Source organism: Eptesicus fuscus, chromosome 23, assembly GCF_027574615.1.
Source record: "Eptesicus fuscus isolate TK198812 chromosome 23, DD_ASM_mEF_20220401, whole genome shotgun sequence".
Taxonomy (NCBI): Eukaryota; Metazoa; Chordata; class Mammalia; order Chiroptera; family Vespertilionidae; genus Eptesicus; species Eptesicus fuscus.
This window is the reverse complement of record NC_072495.1, coordinates 27,091,547-27,105,654: the sequence shown is the minus strand read 5'-3', so window position 1 is coordinate 27,105,654 and position 14,108 is coordinate 27,091,547.

The window sequence follows — 14,108 nt, the reverse complement described above, 5'->3', positions numbered from 1 at the left end:
CGGGCAGGTCTGACCAAGAGGCAACCGTGCCTGCTCCGGCCTCCAGCACCTGCCGGGCCAGGAACCCGGGCCTGGCCCAGCACATCCTGTGTCTCCCGGGATCTGCCCCAAGGAGACCCTGGGAAACGGACAGAACAAGTGGCTGTAAATCCCACCTCACGGCATCTCAGCTCTCAGATCCCGGCATCTCAGCTCTCAGATCCCAGCATCTCCAACGCTTCGTCTCTGACCTCCCGTCCCCAGCACCCCATCTCCCACAGCTGCCCCAGGGGAACGCGCTGTCTCTAATGATGAGACTGGCTGGTTGGCTGATGGCTCAGGGGTGGAGCGTTGACCTGTGAACCAGGAGGTCATGCTTCGATTCCTGGTCAGGGCACATGCCTGGGTTGCAGGCTCCATCCCCATTAGGGGGTGTGCAGGAGGCAGCCGATCCATGATTCGCTCCCATCATGGATGTTTCTCTCTCTCTCTCTCTCTCTCTCTCTCTCTCTCTCTCTCTTCCTCTCTGAAATCAATAAAACATATTAAAAAGGAAGAAAAGGCCCTGGCCGGTTTGGCTCAGTGGATAGAGCGTCGGCCTGCGGACTGGAGGGTCCCAGGTTCGATTCCGGTCAAGGGCATGTACCTCGGTTGCGGGCACATCCCCGGTGAGGGGCGTGCAGGAGGCAGCTGACCGATGTTTCTCTCTCATCGATGTTTCTGGCTCTCTATCCCTCTCCCTTCCTCTCCGTAAAAAAAAATCAATAAAATATATTTTTTATAAAAAGACCTTCCCCGGTCATGCCTGTTTGCCTCCCTAGAATGCTCTCTGAGCGATGGCGAGTCCGCCTGCTTCAGGTGGGCCCGCCTGTCCCTGTCGCAGCCACCCCGGGGAGACCCGGCCACGGCCTCCCAGAGCCGCGCAGACCGCGCCGGAGGGAGGCCGGGCGCGGTGGAGGGGCCGGAGCGGCCGGTGGCGGTGGGGAGACAAGCTCTGGCCCGCGGCAGGCACCGGCAGGTCTCCCCGGGGTGGAGGTCCCCGTGCCCCCGGCGCCCGGCCAGCGCCCTGGCGCCGCTCCCGGCTCCATCTTTTCAGCGCCACCTTTGATGTGCGGCTGGAGCGCGGCCAAGTGCGTGGGCCGCGGGGATGTCAGCCTGTTAGCACCTGGGAGCGGCCAGCCCCGGGCCGGCTGGCACCCGGCCGACCAGGTCCACCTCCGGGGCTCAGAGGGGCGGGGCCTGGCTTCTAAGGTACCGGGGCTCAGATTGGAGCCCAGCCCCCGAGGCCTGGGGTCTCCCCCTCCTGCCTCCGTTTTCTTTAATATATTTTTATGGATTCCAGAGAGGAAGGGAGAGGGAGAGGGAGATGGAAACATCAATGCGGAGAGAGAACCATCGATCGGCTGCCTCCTCCACGCCCCCCACTGGAGATCGAGCCCGCAACCCGGGCATGTGCCCTTGGCTGGGAATCGAACCCTGGACCCTTCAGTCCGCAGGCCGACGCTCTTTCCACTGAGCCACACTGGCCAGGGCCTGCCTCAGTTCTGTCTGAAGAGTAGGGATCATGAACACAGGTGTTGGGTGGGTGTGGGGTGGCCAGTTGGACGGACGCCGGGGCAAGCACAGAAGGTCAGTGTGGGGAGCCCAGGTGCCTAGCAACAGGCCACGTTGGGAAAGCGAGAACCTTGCCCCCGGGATCACCTCTCCTCCCCTGGCACCTGGCGGGCATCATGAGGGTCAGACCCCCTGACCTCTCCTCCCCCGGCATGAGACCCCCTTCGAGGAGGAGCCGGGGGCCAAAGAGGGGCCGCCTGGGACCCCCGTGCGGGGCCTTGCACAGCCGATCCCTTAAGCATTAACCCCTGGCCATGACGTCCAGGCCTCAGCTGTGTCTCAGCTCCGGGCCCAGAAGAGCAGCAAGACCAGACAGGCCACGGGGACACCCGGACCAGCTGCATTGACTAATGCCCCCCCCTCCCCGTCCCCGCCCCCGGCGCCGACCAATCAGTAGAGACCACCACCTGGAAAGGACACACCTGGAGGGCTGAAGCGCATTCCATTGACCTCCAATAACACCCTCAAGACGAGGGCCCAGCAGTTGTCTCTATGGAATGGCCAGCCATACCTTTCCCCTCCCCCCAGGCCTCCCCCTCCCCCCAGTCCTCCCCTTCCCCTCTGCCTCCCCCTCCCCCCAGTCCTCCCCTTCCCCTCTGCCTCCCCCTCCCCTCCCCAGGCCTCCCCCCCCCCTCCCCTGCCTCCCCTTCCCCCCAGGCCTCCCCCCCCAGGCCTCCCCCTCCCCCAGCCTGTTTTTCTTGCCTCTTTCTCCTGAGCTCCAAGGGCCCTTCTGTTGCCTCTGTAATGTGTCCCGAGCCCATTTCTTCTGCGACTGGCTCTCTACCTCAGTGACTTTCTAAATAAACTTGACCTTGTTTTAAAAATCCTCACCCAAGGATATTTTCCCATTGATTTTTAGAGAGGGTAGAAGGGAGAGGGAGAGAGAGAGAAACACCGATGTGAGAGAGACATCGATTGGTTGCCTCCTGCCTGCCCCCGACCAGGGCTGAGGGGCCTGCAACCCAGGTACGTGCCCTTGACCAGAATCGAACCCGGGACCCTTCAGTCCGCAGGAGGACGCTCTATCCCAGGGGTCCTCAAACTTTTTAAACAGGGGGCCAGTTCACTGTCCCTCAGACCGTGGGAGGGCCGGACTATAGTTAAAAAAAAAAACTATGAACAAATTCCTAGGCACACTGCACATATCTTATTCTGAAGTAAAAAAACAAAACGGCAAAAACACCCGCATGTGGCCCGCGGGCCGTGGTTTGAGGACGCCTGATCTATCCACTGAGCCACACTGGCCAGGGCTGAACATTACCTTATAGTTTGAATCTTGTCTCTGAATTCTTTTTCTTTTTTAAAAAAAAATGTTTTTATTGATTTTTTAGAGAGACAGAGACAGAGAGATAGAAACTTCGACGAGAGAGAGGCATGGATCGGCTGCCTCCTGCACGGCCCCACACTGGGGATGGAGCCTGCAACCCCGGCCTGTGCCCTCTTGGTTCATGGGCGGACTCTCAGGGACTGAGCCACGCCGGCCAGCCGAGGTCTTTCTTCGCCAGAACGCCAGCGAGCAGGTTGCTGAGCCAATGCCTCGTCTGACACTCCCCCCCCAACCCCCCCCCCCCCCCCCCCCCGCCCCAGCTCACACACCTGGTGCTGCTTGGCCAGCAGACGCGCTGACACAGCGCCCGGCAAGTCCCGCCACCTTATGGCTCCGGCAGCCAGGCCTGCAGCCCCTCCGTCCCTTCCTGATGAGCAGCTCGGAGCTTAGGAGCCATCGGCGCAGCCCGGTCCTTTCTGCCCACGGCGCCCGGCGCAGGCAGCAGTTACCGCCTCACCAGGTAATTATCTGCCGCGGGTGGGAGCTCCGGAGGCAGGGCGGAAGGCTGGGTCCCCTCCCCGCCCCAGACCTCACCCCTGCTCAGGAGACCACAGAGCCAGCCCCTCATTGTTATTGTTATCAGGTTCATTGTTAACTGTTGACCTTCCTAGACCCACCCGAGTGACAGAACCGTGTGACCCCCCGGCCGGCTGGCTGGGCTGGTTAGAGCGAGGTTGTGTCTCCATCCCGGGGGTGGGGCACAGACAGGAACCAACCAGCGAATCATAAATAAGCGGAACAAATCGGCGGCTTTTCTCTCTCCCGTCCGTCCGTCCCCTCTCTCAAAAACCCAGAAACATTTTTTTAAAAAGAAACACGTCTATTCATTTTACTTTTTAAAAAAAAATTTTTTTTTCAGAGAGGAAGGGAGAAGGAAAGAGAGAGAAACATCAATGGTGAGAGAGAATCATGGATCGGCTGCCTCCTGCACGCCCCCGACTGGGGATCCAGCCTGCAACCCGGGCCTGTGCCCTGACCGGGAATCGAACCCGGGACCCTTCCGTCCGCAGGCCGACGCTCTATCCACTGAGCCACACCAGCCAGGGCCCTCGGGCCTGCGTTTTCCCAGTGGCTGCCAGGAGACTCAGGGTCCTCTGGCTTCCTGCTGAAGTATCAGCCCTGGGCTTGGGCCACTGCCCGGCCCCCCTCCCCACCCCCGGCAAAGAAGCCCGAAGGTAGGACAGGTCTCACTCGTTCTAGCCACAGCCCTGCCCCCCACCTGCTGAGTCACCCGGACCTTGGCTCCCTGTCACTCCAGCTGGGCCACCACACGGGTGTCCAGGGGCCGGGGAAGCCCAAGGTGTGGCTGACGCTGCTCCTTACCTCGGGGTCGCCCCCAGAGGGGCCTGGGGTCCGGCTGTCTCCCCTTCTCCCCCCGACTCTCTGGCTCCCCAACCTCTACCTCGCTGGTTGTCCAATGCGTGGGGCTGCCCCGAGAGAGACCTGTTCCAGGCCCCTGAACCTCCACATCAGCTCTGGGCGCTGAGGGCGAATTCACAGCCCCCACCCCACGGGGCCCCCACAAACACCGCTCTGCTACCTGGGAAAACTCGGGGGAGCGGGGCTGTCACAGGCAAGCGGAATAGGGGAACAGGCCGCGGGGAAACAGCCCAGCGTTTACAGCCTCCTCGTAAACCTTATCTTCCCTGACCAAGGCCAGGGAACGGGAACGGCAAGGGCTGCACTGCTCCGCCCCCCCCCCCTCCCGCCCCGGCCCAGCCAGGGGATCAATAGCTTCAATCACCCGACTCGAGATAGCAGAAACCAATTCCTGCCCCAGCGCCAGCCACACCCAAGGAAAGGACGGACCAAGTTACGGGAATACGTCTTATCTCGACACATCAGCATAAAAGTGACGGCTGTTCTATGGGGACCCTCTCCCGAGACCTCTCCTACCCTCCGGCCTTTAACACCCCCTCAAACCTGCCCTGGCCGGTGTTGCTCAGTGGTTAGAGCGTCGGCCTGCGGATGGAAGGGTCTCGGGTTCGATTCCGGTCAAGGGCACACACCCGGGTTACGGGCTCGATCCCCGGTAGGGGGCTTGCAGGAGGCAGCCGATCCATGGTTCTCTCTCATCATGGATGTTTCTATCGCTCTCTCCCTCTCCCTTCCTCTCTGACATCAATAAAATGTATTTAAAAAAACAACAACAAAAAACCCTCAAACCCAAGGTCCTAGCGCACCTGCTCCCCCTCCCAGGAGCACATCCCTGCGTTCCCCGCCCCCTCCCCGCCCCCCACAGGTGAGCGTCCCCTGAGCTCTACGGGTCCCAGGAGGCGTCCAACCAGGGGAGCCCTGGGCAGCGGCAGCTCACCCTGGGCTCACCCCCTGACGCTGTCCCCCAGGCCCCCCTGCTCCGACTCCCCGGTGAGCCGGGACAGCCCCGCCTCGGCTCCCTTTGCAAGGTCTTCTGTCCTGGGCCCTTCCTTGTTCCTGCCATAACCGTCCTCAATCACCTGGGCCGCGTTGTGAAATCTTTCCCACGCGGAGTCGGGAACCACACGCTGCCGGCAGCCTGGGCAGAAGGGCTCGGGGCCAGGCCCCCTTTCGGGGAAACGGGGCCGGCAGCCTTCGGTCACACACACACACACACACACACACACACACACACACACACACAGGCGCGGACCAGGCAGGGAGGGAGAACAGGGGGGCCCCCTCCCCAGGTTCCCGCTCTAGCCCTCGAGGCTCCTGCCAAGAGTCCCCAAGAGCCAGCCCCACTAGGATCTGCGCCCAGATGCCACCCTCCCCCCTCCCTCCCCCACACCCCACCTCGGTCTTCTGAGTCGAGGTGACAGTGGCCAGGCCTGGCTCACCCTCTGGAAGGATCCGGTCAGGCGCTGGGAGCCATCCCGGATCTGGCTCCCGCCGGAGTGAGGGGGAGGGAGCAGCATCTTACCAGGCTGCCAGCGCCGGACGGGGTCTGACAGGTCCCGGGGCTCTGGCCCCTGTCGCCACCACGTCAGTGCAGAGGCCGCGGCGGCCGGAGGGCGGGCAGGCCGGGCAGGTTTGCCAGGGAGGAAACCTGTGGTGCCAAGGTGGCCCCGGGGAAATGCTGGCGCGAGGAGTGGGAGGGGAGGCCTCCGGGTCCAAGCTGCCGGGAGAGGGAGCCAAGGGCAGGAAGGCCCGGGAACAGGTCCCGCGGGGGTGCCCGCGCCGGCGGCGAGAGGGGTCGGGTCCCGTGGGTGTGGGCATGAGGGCACTGCCTTGTCTCCGGGGCTCGGCCTGGGGAGACACAGAGCCCACCGCCCTGTGCCCAGACACGCCCCGGGCAGCTGGTGCGTAACCCCGTGGAAGGAGCCTGGCTCCGCCCGCCTCTCGCCAGGTGCCTTGGGGTCCCCCTCCCCTCCCCCCAGCCTTGCCTGCACCTACGCCCGTCACACCGACCCCGCAGGCTGCACATGCCCTGCTGGCTGTGGCAGTGGGGGCTGGAGCCTGGTGCCCCAAAGCCTCCTACCAAGGCATGTGATGAGGCCAGACTCCTGCTGAGGGAGCCCCCCAGGAGGGGGGACTCACCTGGAGCGGGGCAGGACCCTCGCTCAAACCTGGTCCCCGCTTCGGGGGGGGGGGGGGGGAAGCCCAAAGCCAGGGGCAGGTGCAGGTGCCCCGTGCCCGTGCCAGCCTGCCCGAGCCGGCTTAACCGTTAACCAGCACGCCTCACCCCGTGAATCTCCCGGCTGGAGATCAGGGACCTGGGTCAGAGGGGACCCACGCCACCCTCCGTCCCCAGCCAAGCAGGGAGGGGGTAAATATTTGTCCCTGTAGGCGTGTCCCCGCAGGGCGTTGGGGCAGATACTACAATTGCTCTGGGCCGGGCTGAGTCCGGAGAGCGGGTCCTGGCAAACAGCGCCGTGGAGCCCCATCCCCCGCCCCGACTCCAAGCCCAGCGCTCTCTGCACCGGCAACGCGACCTCACAGCCCGCCCGCGGCCGGCGGGGTTTAGAGGCGCCAAGCGCCACCTCGTCCTGGCCGGGCGCTGCGACGCCCCGGCGGCGAGGACAGAGCTCCAGGGCCAGGCCTGGCGCGGGCTGGGGGGTCTCCCCCAGCGAGACCCGCCCGCAGGGCAGCCCCCCGCCCCCCGCCCCGGCTCTGGCCCCGCAGCGACGCGCAGCCTCCGACTCGCGCTCCCCGCCCTGCGCGGCTCGGGCTGGGGGCGGGGCCTGAGCGACAGGGGCGGGGCCTGAGCGACAGGGGCGGGGCCTCAGTGACAGGGGCGGGGCCAAGGGACCGGGGCGGGGCTCCGACGGCCCGGCCTCCCGCCTGCCCAGCGCCAGCCGCCCTGCAGCCTTGGGGGCGCGGCTGGGCGGCGGTGCGGACCCGAGGCGGGCACGGAGGCCACGGCGTTGGGGTGCGGGCCCGCGCCCTAGGAGCGCCGGGTGCGCTGGCTCCGCGAGGTCCAGTCCACGCTCCACGAGCGGCGGCCGGAGCGCGCCCGGCAGCTGCTGCGCCTCCAGCGCCAGGCGAGACAGGGAGCGGGCCCGCCCGAGCTGGAGGCCAGGGAGGGGCCGGGGCAGCGGGCAGCGGGCCTGGAAGGGGCCCCGAGGCAGGGCTGGCCCCGGACGGGCGCGCAGGCCGAGTGGGTTCCGAGGGGAGGGTGCCCCTGGCTGCAGGGGTGGGCGACAGAGGAGGAGGGAGGGCGGGCAGCAGGCTGGGGTGAGCGCCACCGAGGCCAGGAGAACTGTGAGGGTGGAGGAGAGGGCAGGGGGGGGTCCCTGCCTCTGAGGTCAGAGGTCAGTTGTGTGTTGAGGGTGCTCCCCGCCAGGAGCTAAGAGTCCAGGTCCAGGCCTTGGCAGGGAAGGAGGGGGTGCTGGGAGGAGACACCCGTGGGCATCTTGTATTGAGGGCGATGGAGAGCCCTCAGCGCCCCCCTCCTCCAGGGCGAGGGGGGCCCTGGGCCCTAGGAAGCTAGAGCCAGCCAGTCAGCGACGCCTCCTTGCCATGTCGCCCTGGCAGCCCAGGAGGGCTAAGCACCCAGCACCCATCCTCCTAAGGGCAGCTCACGCTCACTGCGTGCACCCCGGCATCTGTACCTCACACCACGTCTGGACAGGCCAGGGCTCTGGCCTCACACACACTGGGATCCTGAGTCCCAGGTCCCAAGCCCCGGGGTTGCCCTAGCCCTGGGTTCCGGTCCCAGCATCAGCACCAGGCAGGCCACCTGCCTCTCTGCCCACATCCCCGCCTCCTGCCCCATGCTGGGAGCTGACATCAGCCCCGCACGCGGGTGATGGAGGTGCGAGCCGAGGCTTGGAGCACCGTGGTGAGCCTAGGGCAGCCTGGGCACCAGCCAAGGCCACGCATGGCCCAGCCTCCCGCCTCCCAGCCCCCCTCTTCTGTGGCACTCCTCTCGGGCAGGCTGGAAAGGAGCGCCTGGCCCTTTAAGAGGAGCTGTCCAGACCAGCAGAAAGCAGGCTGCGGTCTGGGGCCCGGTCTGGGTCAGTCCAGGCTCACGGGCCACCCCTCCCTCCTGTTCCCCGCTCCACCCCCCCCCCCCCCGCCCCCGTTCACATTCTGGGATGCGACGGCAGAGCCAAGGTGACTCAGCCAAACTCTCCAGAGGCACAGATTTCTACCTGGGAGGGCACCTGGAGCCCAGGCCCCAGCTGGGCATTCTGGGAAACCAGCGAGGTTGCCCCCTCGTGTCCAAGAGGTTGGGACTGAGGTCCAGCGAGGGGCCTGTCCTGCCCCATAACCCACTGGGGCTCGGCAGTTGTGGTGCTCCCTCCTGGCCCCTCTTCCTCTGTGCCCTGGGGCTCATGCATCCAACACGTCACCCCTGGGCTGGGGGGGACCCACGTGGGTTCTGAAGGCCCCTCCTACCTGTGCCTGCCCATCAGCGTGTCCGTCTGTCCTCTCACGGGACCCGCTAATGAAAGGCTTAGCGCTACCCCGGCCCCGTGTGGGTAACGGGAGGCCGGGGCCTTGACGGGAGGGTCTGTGCAGGGACGAGAGACTTGGAGAGGAAACAGGAAGCGGGTGGGCCCGGGAGGGCAGATGGCAGGCCCCTGAGAAGATGGGGACGGTGACATCCCTCACTGAGCGGGGGCACGGGGGGCAGGGGGCAGCTTCAGGGCAGATGAACACCCCCAGTCTGAGCTGAAGAGGTGGAAGAGGCAAAGGGCCCCGAGAGAACTGGAGGACAGTGGCCTTTGGGGGTCATCAGGGGAGCCCCCAAAGGCTCTCCCAGACAAGCCCACCCCCAGCGTGGTGTCTCACCTCCAGGGAACCCGACTAAGGGCTCCGGGACCTGCTTACCACCTCGCTGAGGTCCCTGCTGCACCCACCCTCTCATCGAAAAGGTCCCCTGGGCCCTAGCTGGTGTGGCTCAGTGGATAGAGCGCCGGCCTGCGGACCAAAGGGTCCTGGGTTCGATTCTGGTCAGGGCACAGGCCTGGGTTGCAGGCTCGACCCCCAGTGTAAGGCGGGCAGGAGGCAGCCGATCCATGATTCTCTCTCATCACTGATGTTTCTCTCTCTCTCCCTCTCCCTTGCTCTCTGAAATCAGTAAAAGTATATTTTTAGAAGGTCCACCTGGCCCTGAACAGCAGGCTCAGGGAGAGAGACGGAGAGGGGGCAGCGGGTGGGAGGGGCTCTGGATGGCTGGGAGGGGGCCCGGACAAGGGTGGCCCGACTCCTGGTTCACCCAGCTCTTCCCCACCCACAGGACCTGGGCCTCGTGGGGACCCCCCTCACCGACAGCCTCTCCCGGAACGCGGCCTTGCTCCATCCGGTGGGCCCCATCTCCCACGACCCGCTCGTGACCCTGGCCAGGGACCTGCGGTGCCCAGGAGGGTGAGGCCAGTGGGCAGGGCCCTCAGGCGAGGTGGTTTGATTGGCAGGGGGCAGGGGAGGCCGGGGCTGGGGGCTGGGAGCCCGGGGCCTCGCTGGGCTCGCTGCGGGGTCTTGGGCAGGTCAGTGCCCCTCTCTGGACCTGATGCCAGTTTCAGGGTGTCCGGCTGTGTGTTCCCAGCCCCCAAAAGGCACGTGCCCGGGAGGCCCGAGGCCAGCACCCTGCCCCAGGCCCCGAGGCCGCAGGCAGCTGTATGGGACGCTGCGGGCACAGACGGTCGTTGGTCGGCCTCAACTCCCAGCCTCGGTGCCTGGACCGGAAGAGAGCCGCCCTCCCCACCCTCAGGTGCCCCTCTCAGAGGGATCCCCTTGGGAACAAGGACTCACTGCTTCCCGCAGCACCGAGCGCCACACGCAAGTCCCTCCTCCTGGTGAGTGGCATCTGCCACCAGCAGCCTCCACACCTACCCCCCATGCACCCCGCCTTCCCAGAACCCGGCTCTGATGGCACCTGCAGGCACCCCGCCATGAGCATAGAAGGTGCCGGGCTCCTGACACAGCCTGTGGCCGGCCCCCACCCCCTCCCTCAGTCACAGCGAGTCCCCCGCCCCGAGCCCTGCCGGCTCCAGAACCCCCACATCTCTACGCAGTGACCACCCAGGGGGCCGAGGGGGCCCCGAGCCTGCACAGGGACCCCTGGGGCCTGCAGCCGCCGTGTGTGCACGCTGGGACAGACCCGAGAGAGAACACGCGGGCAGGAGCGTGCCCGGCACCAGCTCTGGGAGGCAGGGCACCCCTGTTTTCTGCCCACGCTGGGCCTCTGCAGAGGGGCCCACACGGGACCAGGAGGGAACCAGAGGGGGGTCCTGTGCCATGTTAACCCTCCCAGCGCGGGCAGGCCAGACCCCGGCCCGGCGCGGCCTCGATGGAGAGGGAGAGCGAGAAGAGGTGCTGACCTGGCTGGTTCCTATTCTCGGGGGGGTGGCGTCGGGGGAGTGGGGCTCCCGGGAGGGGCTGATCCTGCCTCCCCAGGGACAGTCCCCGGGGAAGGCTGCGGGTGGGCAGCGAGCCGGCTGATCGCCTGAGGTGCTGGCCCGGGGCCCGAGGACAGGGAACAAGGGCCCATTGTCCGGGCTTCCTCCCCGGGCGCTGCGGGCCTCCGACCAGCCTGCTCAGCTCCCGCGGGCGGCCTCCCCGGGCGGGGTGCCAGGCCGTAGCCGGCTGGGGTGGGCAGGGGAGACCGGTGGGCAGCTCAGGGGTCCGTGAGGAATGGCTGTGCTCTCCCACACACTTGGATCCCCAGGGCCCCGAGGGGGGGGGGGACACGTGGCCTCCCCCTCACAGCACTGTCCCCCCTCAGGGCTCTGAGCTCCTCTACCACCTCACCCCTCACTCCAGGCGGCAGCGAGGGGCCAGCCTGCCCCCCAAGAAGACCCTGAGCTGGTAAGGGGAGGCCAGCCACGGCCCCCCTCACGCCCCGCAGGGTCCCCCCCGGGCTGAGGTGGAGAGGCGGGGCCGGCCCTGGGGGAGCACCAGGCTTCTCTCAGAGACGGATGCCTGACACCCCGCCCTGTGGGCCCACCCCCTCATCTGCATCGTGGTCCCAACCCCGGAGGCCAGTGCGGCCAAGGCCAGCAGACACCCCCCACGCCAAGCTGCCCGCTCCGTCTGACCCGCTGCTCACGCCCCGAGGCCTCCGTCTCTGGCCTGGACGCGGGCCTGGCCCTGGACCACGCGGACCTTAGCAGGTGCCAGCTGAATCGCAGCGACAGGCTGTGAGGGAGGCAGTTCTGGGTGACTCCCGTCTTACTGGGAAGGAAACTGAGGCAAAGCGGCTTGCCCAAGGCCAACCCCTGCCCCACCCCCGATTTTCCTGCGTCCCTCCGGGAATTCGGTGCCAGGCGTTTACAGCTGGCCTCCCAGCTCACTCTGCCGTGGATCCTCCTGTCAATCACTCCACCACCGCCCAAGAACAGGCACCCGGACCCAGAGGCCCAGAACACAGCCCTGGGGCTGCGCGGCTGCCGGACCCGGGTCCGAGCCAGGCCCGCTGCACCAGGGGACTCCCCCCAGCCTGGCTCCTGCTACCTGCCTGGCGGTGGTGGGGTGATGGAGGCCCTGGTACTCAGCCTGGGGTCGAGGGGGTGGAAGGAGAAGGGGCTCAGCAGAGGCTGGTCGGCCCGAGCTGGAGGCCCCGCACGCTGTGCAGACCCCCTAATAAAGGGGGTGCGCCCCCTGCCTCAGCTTTTCCGCATCGTGGACACCCTGCTGCGGGGTGGGGAGAAGGGGGAGCCAAGCTCTCAGGGACCCTGCCGTCCAAAAGGGAGGGACCAACCCGGCCGGCGTGGCTCCGTGGTTGAGGGTCAACCTAGGAACCAGGAGGTCATGGTTCAATTCCAGGTCAGGGCACAGGCCCGGGTTGGGGGCTCGATCCCCAGTGTGGGGCGTGCAGGAAGCAGCTGGTCCATGATTCTCTCTCATCACTGTTTCTATCTCCTCTCCCTTTCTCTGACATCAATAAAAAAATATTTTTTAAAAAGGGAGGGACCATTGCTGAAACCGGTGTGGCTCAGTGGATAGAGCGTCGGCCTGGGGACTCAAGGGTCCCAGGTTCGATTCCGGTCAAGGGCATGTACCTTGGTTGCGGGCACATCCCCAGTGGGGGGTGTGCAGGAGGCAGCTGATCGATGTTTCTCTCTCATTGATGTTTCTAACTCTCTATCCCTCTCCCTTCCTCTCTGTAAAAAATCAGTAAAATATATTTAGTTAAAAAAAGGGGAGGGACCACGCCCACACGGACACCCAGGTGTGGGTCAGGCCCAGGTGTGGGCTGGGGAGTGAGGGCCTCACACCTGGGCAGGGCTTGGGCCGGGCTGGGAGGGCAAAGCTCAGAGCGGGGCCCACAGCAAGCTCGTGCCTCAGCCCGGGCTGCTGCCAGGAGGCCAGGCCCGTCTCCCACTGGGCCCAGCGCTCCCCCCGCCCCCCCTGCAGCTGCCGTCCCCAGGCCTCCTGTACGTGGCGAGAGGGCAACTCCAGGGGGTTAGGAAACACATCAGACCGGAGACAGAGGTGTCCCCCAGGCCCTGGGGCCCATGCACACAGCCCTCCCCTCTGGGGACCCCGGGAGCCTGCATGGGGCAGAGGTGAGCACGGGCAGCAGAGGGGACTCTGGGGCCGGGAGTCCTCGGCGGCCTGCTCCCAGCAGGGGGCTCCCTTCCCCACAGGCACCATCGGGCAGGCTCCTAAGGCCAGCGGAACCCTCGGGGGGGGGGGGGGGGGGGCCGTGTGGAGAGCTGGAGTTTGGCCCATGAGGTGCCGGGCAGGGCGGAGACAAAAGAGGAAGGTGGGAATGTGCAGGGGGAACAGACTGAGCGAGTGATGCCCGTGGCTGAGGCCAGGAGGGCAGGTCGGGGGCACAGGGACCCCGCTGGATGAGGAGACCCTGCAGTGGAGGGAAGCCCCATGGACCAGGGAGAAGGCGGGGTCCTGGGCCCGTGCGCCCGGCCCCCAGCTCTGACCAGGGGGCTGCGGGTCGCATGGACTCTACAGCATCCTCGGGCCGGCTGATGGACGGCAGCCTCGGGGCCGGGGGAGATGCCCAGGGAGGGGGAGCACAGGGGGTGCTGGTCCTGGGACCAGGCGGGGGGCAGTGAGTGGGCGCTCCCCCTTCCATGCTGCCCCCAGCCCCAGGGCAGGCCCCCTGGTCCCGCACTCTCCCAGGATCCCCGATCGGAGGGGTGAAGGGTGTGAGCCCTTCAGCTCTGCTCCTGACCGGCTGTGAGCCCTGCCAGGCCGCCCCCTCCATGCCTCGGTCTGTCCTCTCTCCCGGGGGTCGGGCCCCGCCCAGGCCACCTTGCCCAGTGGCTCGGGGGCCACAGAAGCATCTCAGTGTCCGCACCCGGGACATGGGGCTGAGGCTCCCCGGAGTGTGGGAAAGCCAGCTGGGAGGAGGAAGGGGCCGGTGGCGAGGAGGGACCAGGCAGGCCGATAAGCCCGCTGCCACCCAGGCAGCCGGGTGCCTCCTGCTGGAGCAACGCCAAGCTCCCTGCTGCCCTCCCCCTGGCCCCCTCAACCCCTGCCCACCACCGGCCCCCGATTCAGCCCACGAACCTGAGTGCCCCTCGGCGTGATTCCCCGGGATGTGCGAGGACCGGGGCTGGTGTCGCGGGCGGGCGTCTCCGGGAGAATCCAGGCGGTGGCAGCTGGTCTCAATCTCCCCGCCTCTTGGACGGAGGCACTCGATGGAACAGCCGAGCTGGAGCAGGAGCGGCCCCAGAGCAGAGGGCTGGCCTTGTTGCCTGCAGGTACCCACAGCCCTTCGGGGCCCCCGCCCCCCTCCTCCACAGGCAGGGACACTCGGGAGTGGGGCTGTGACTCACGGCCCGGGGGGCAGAGAGCG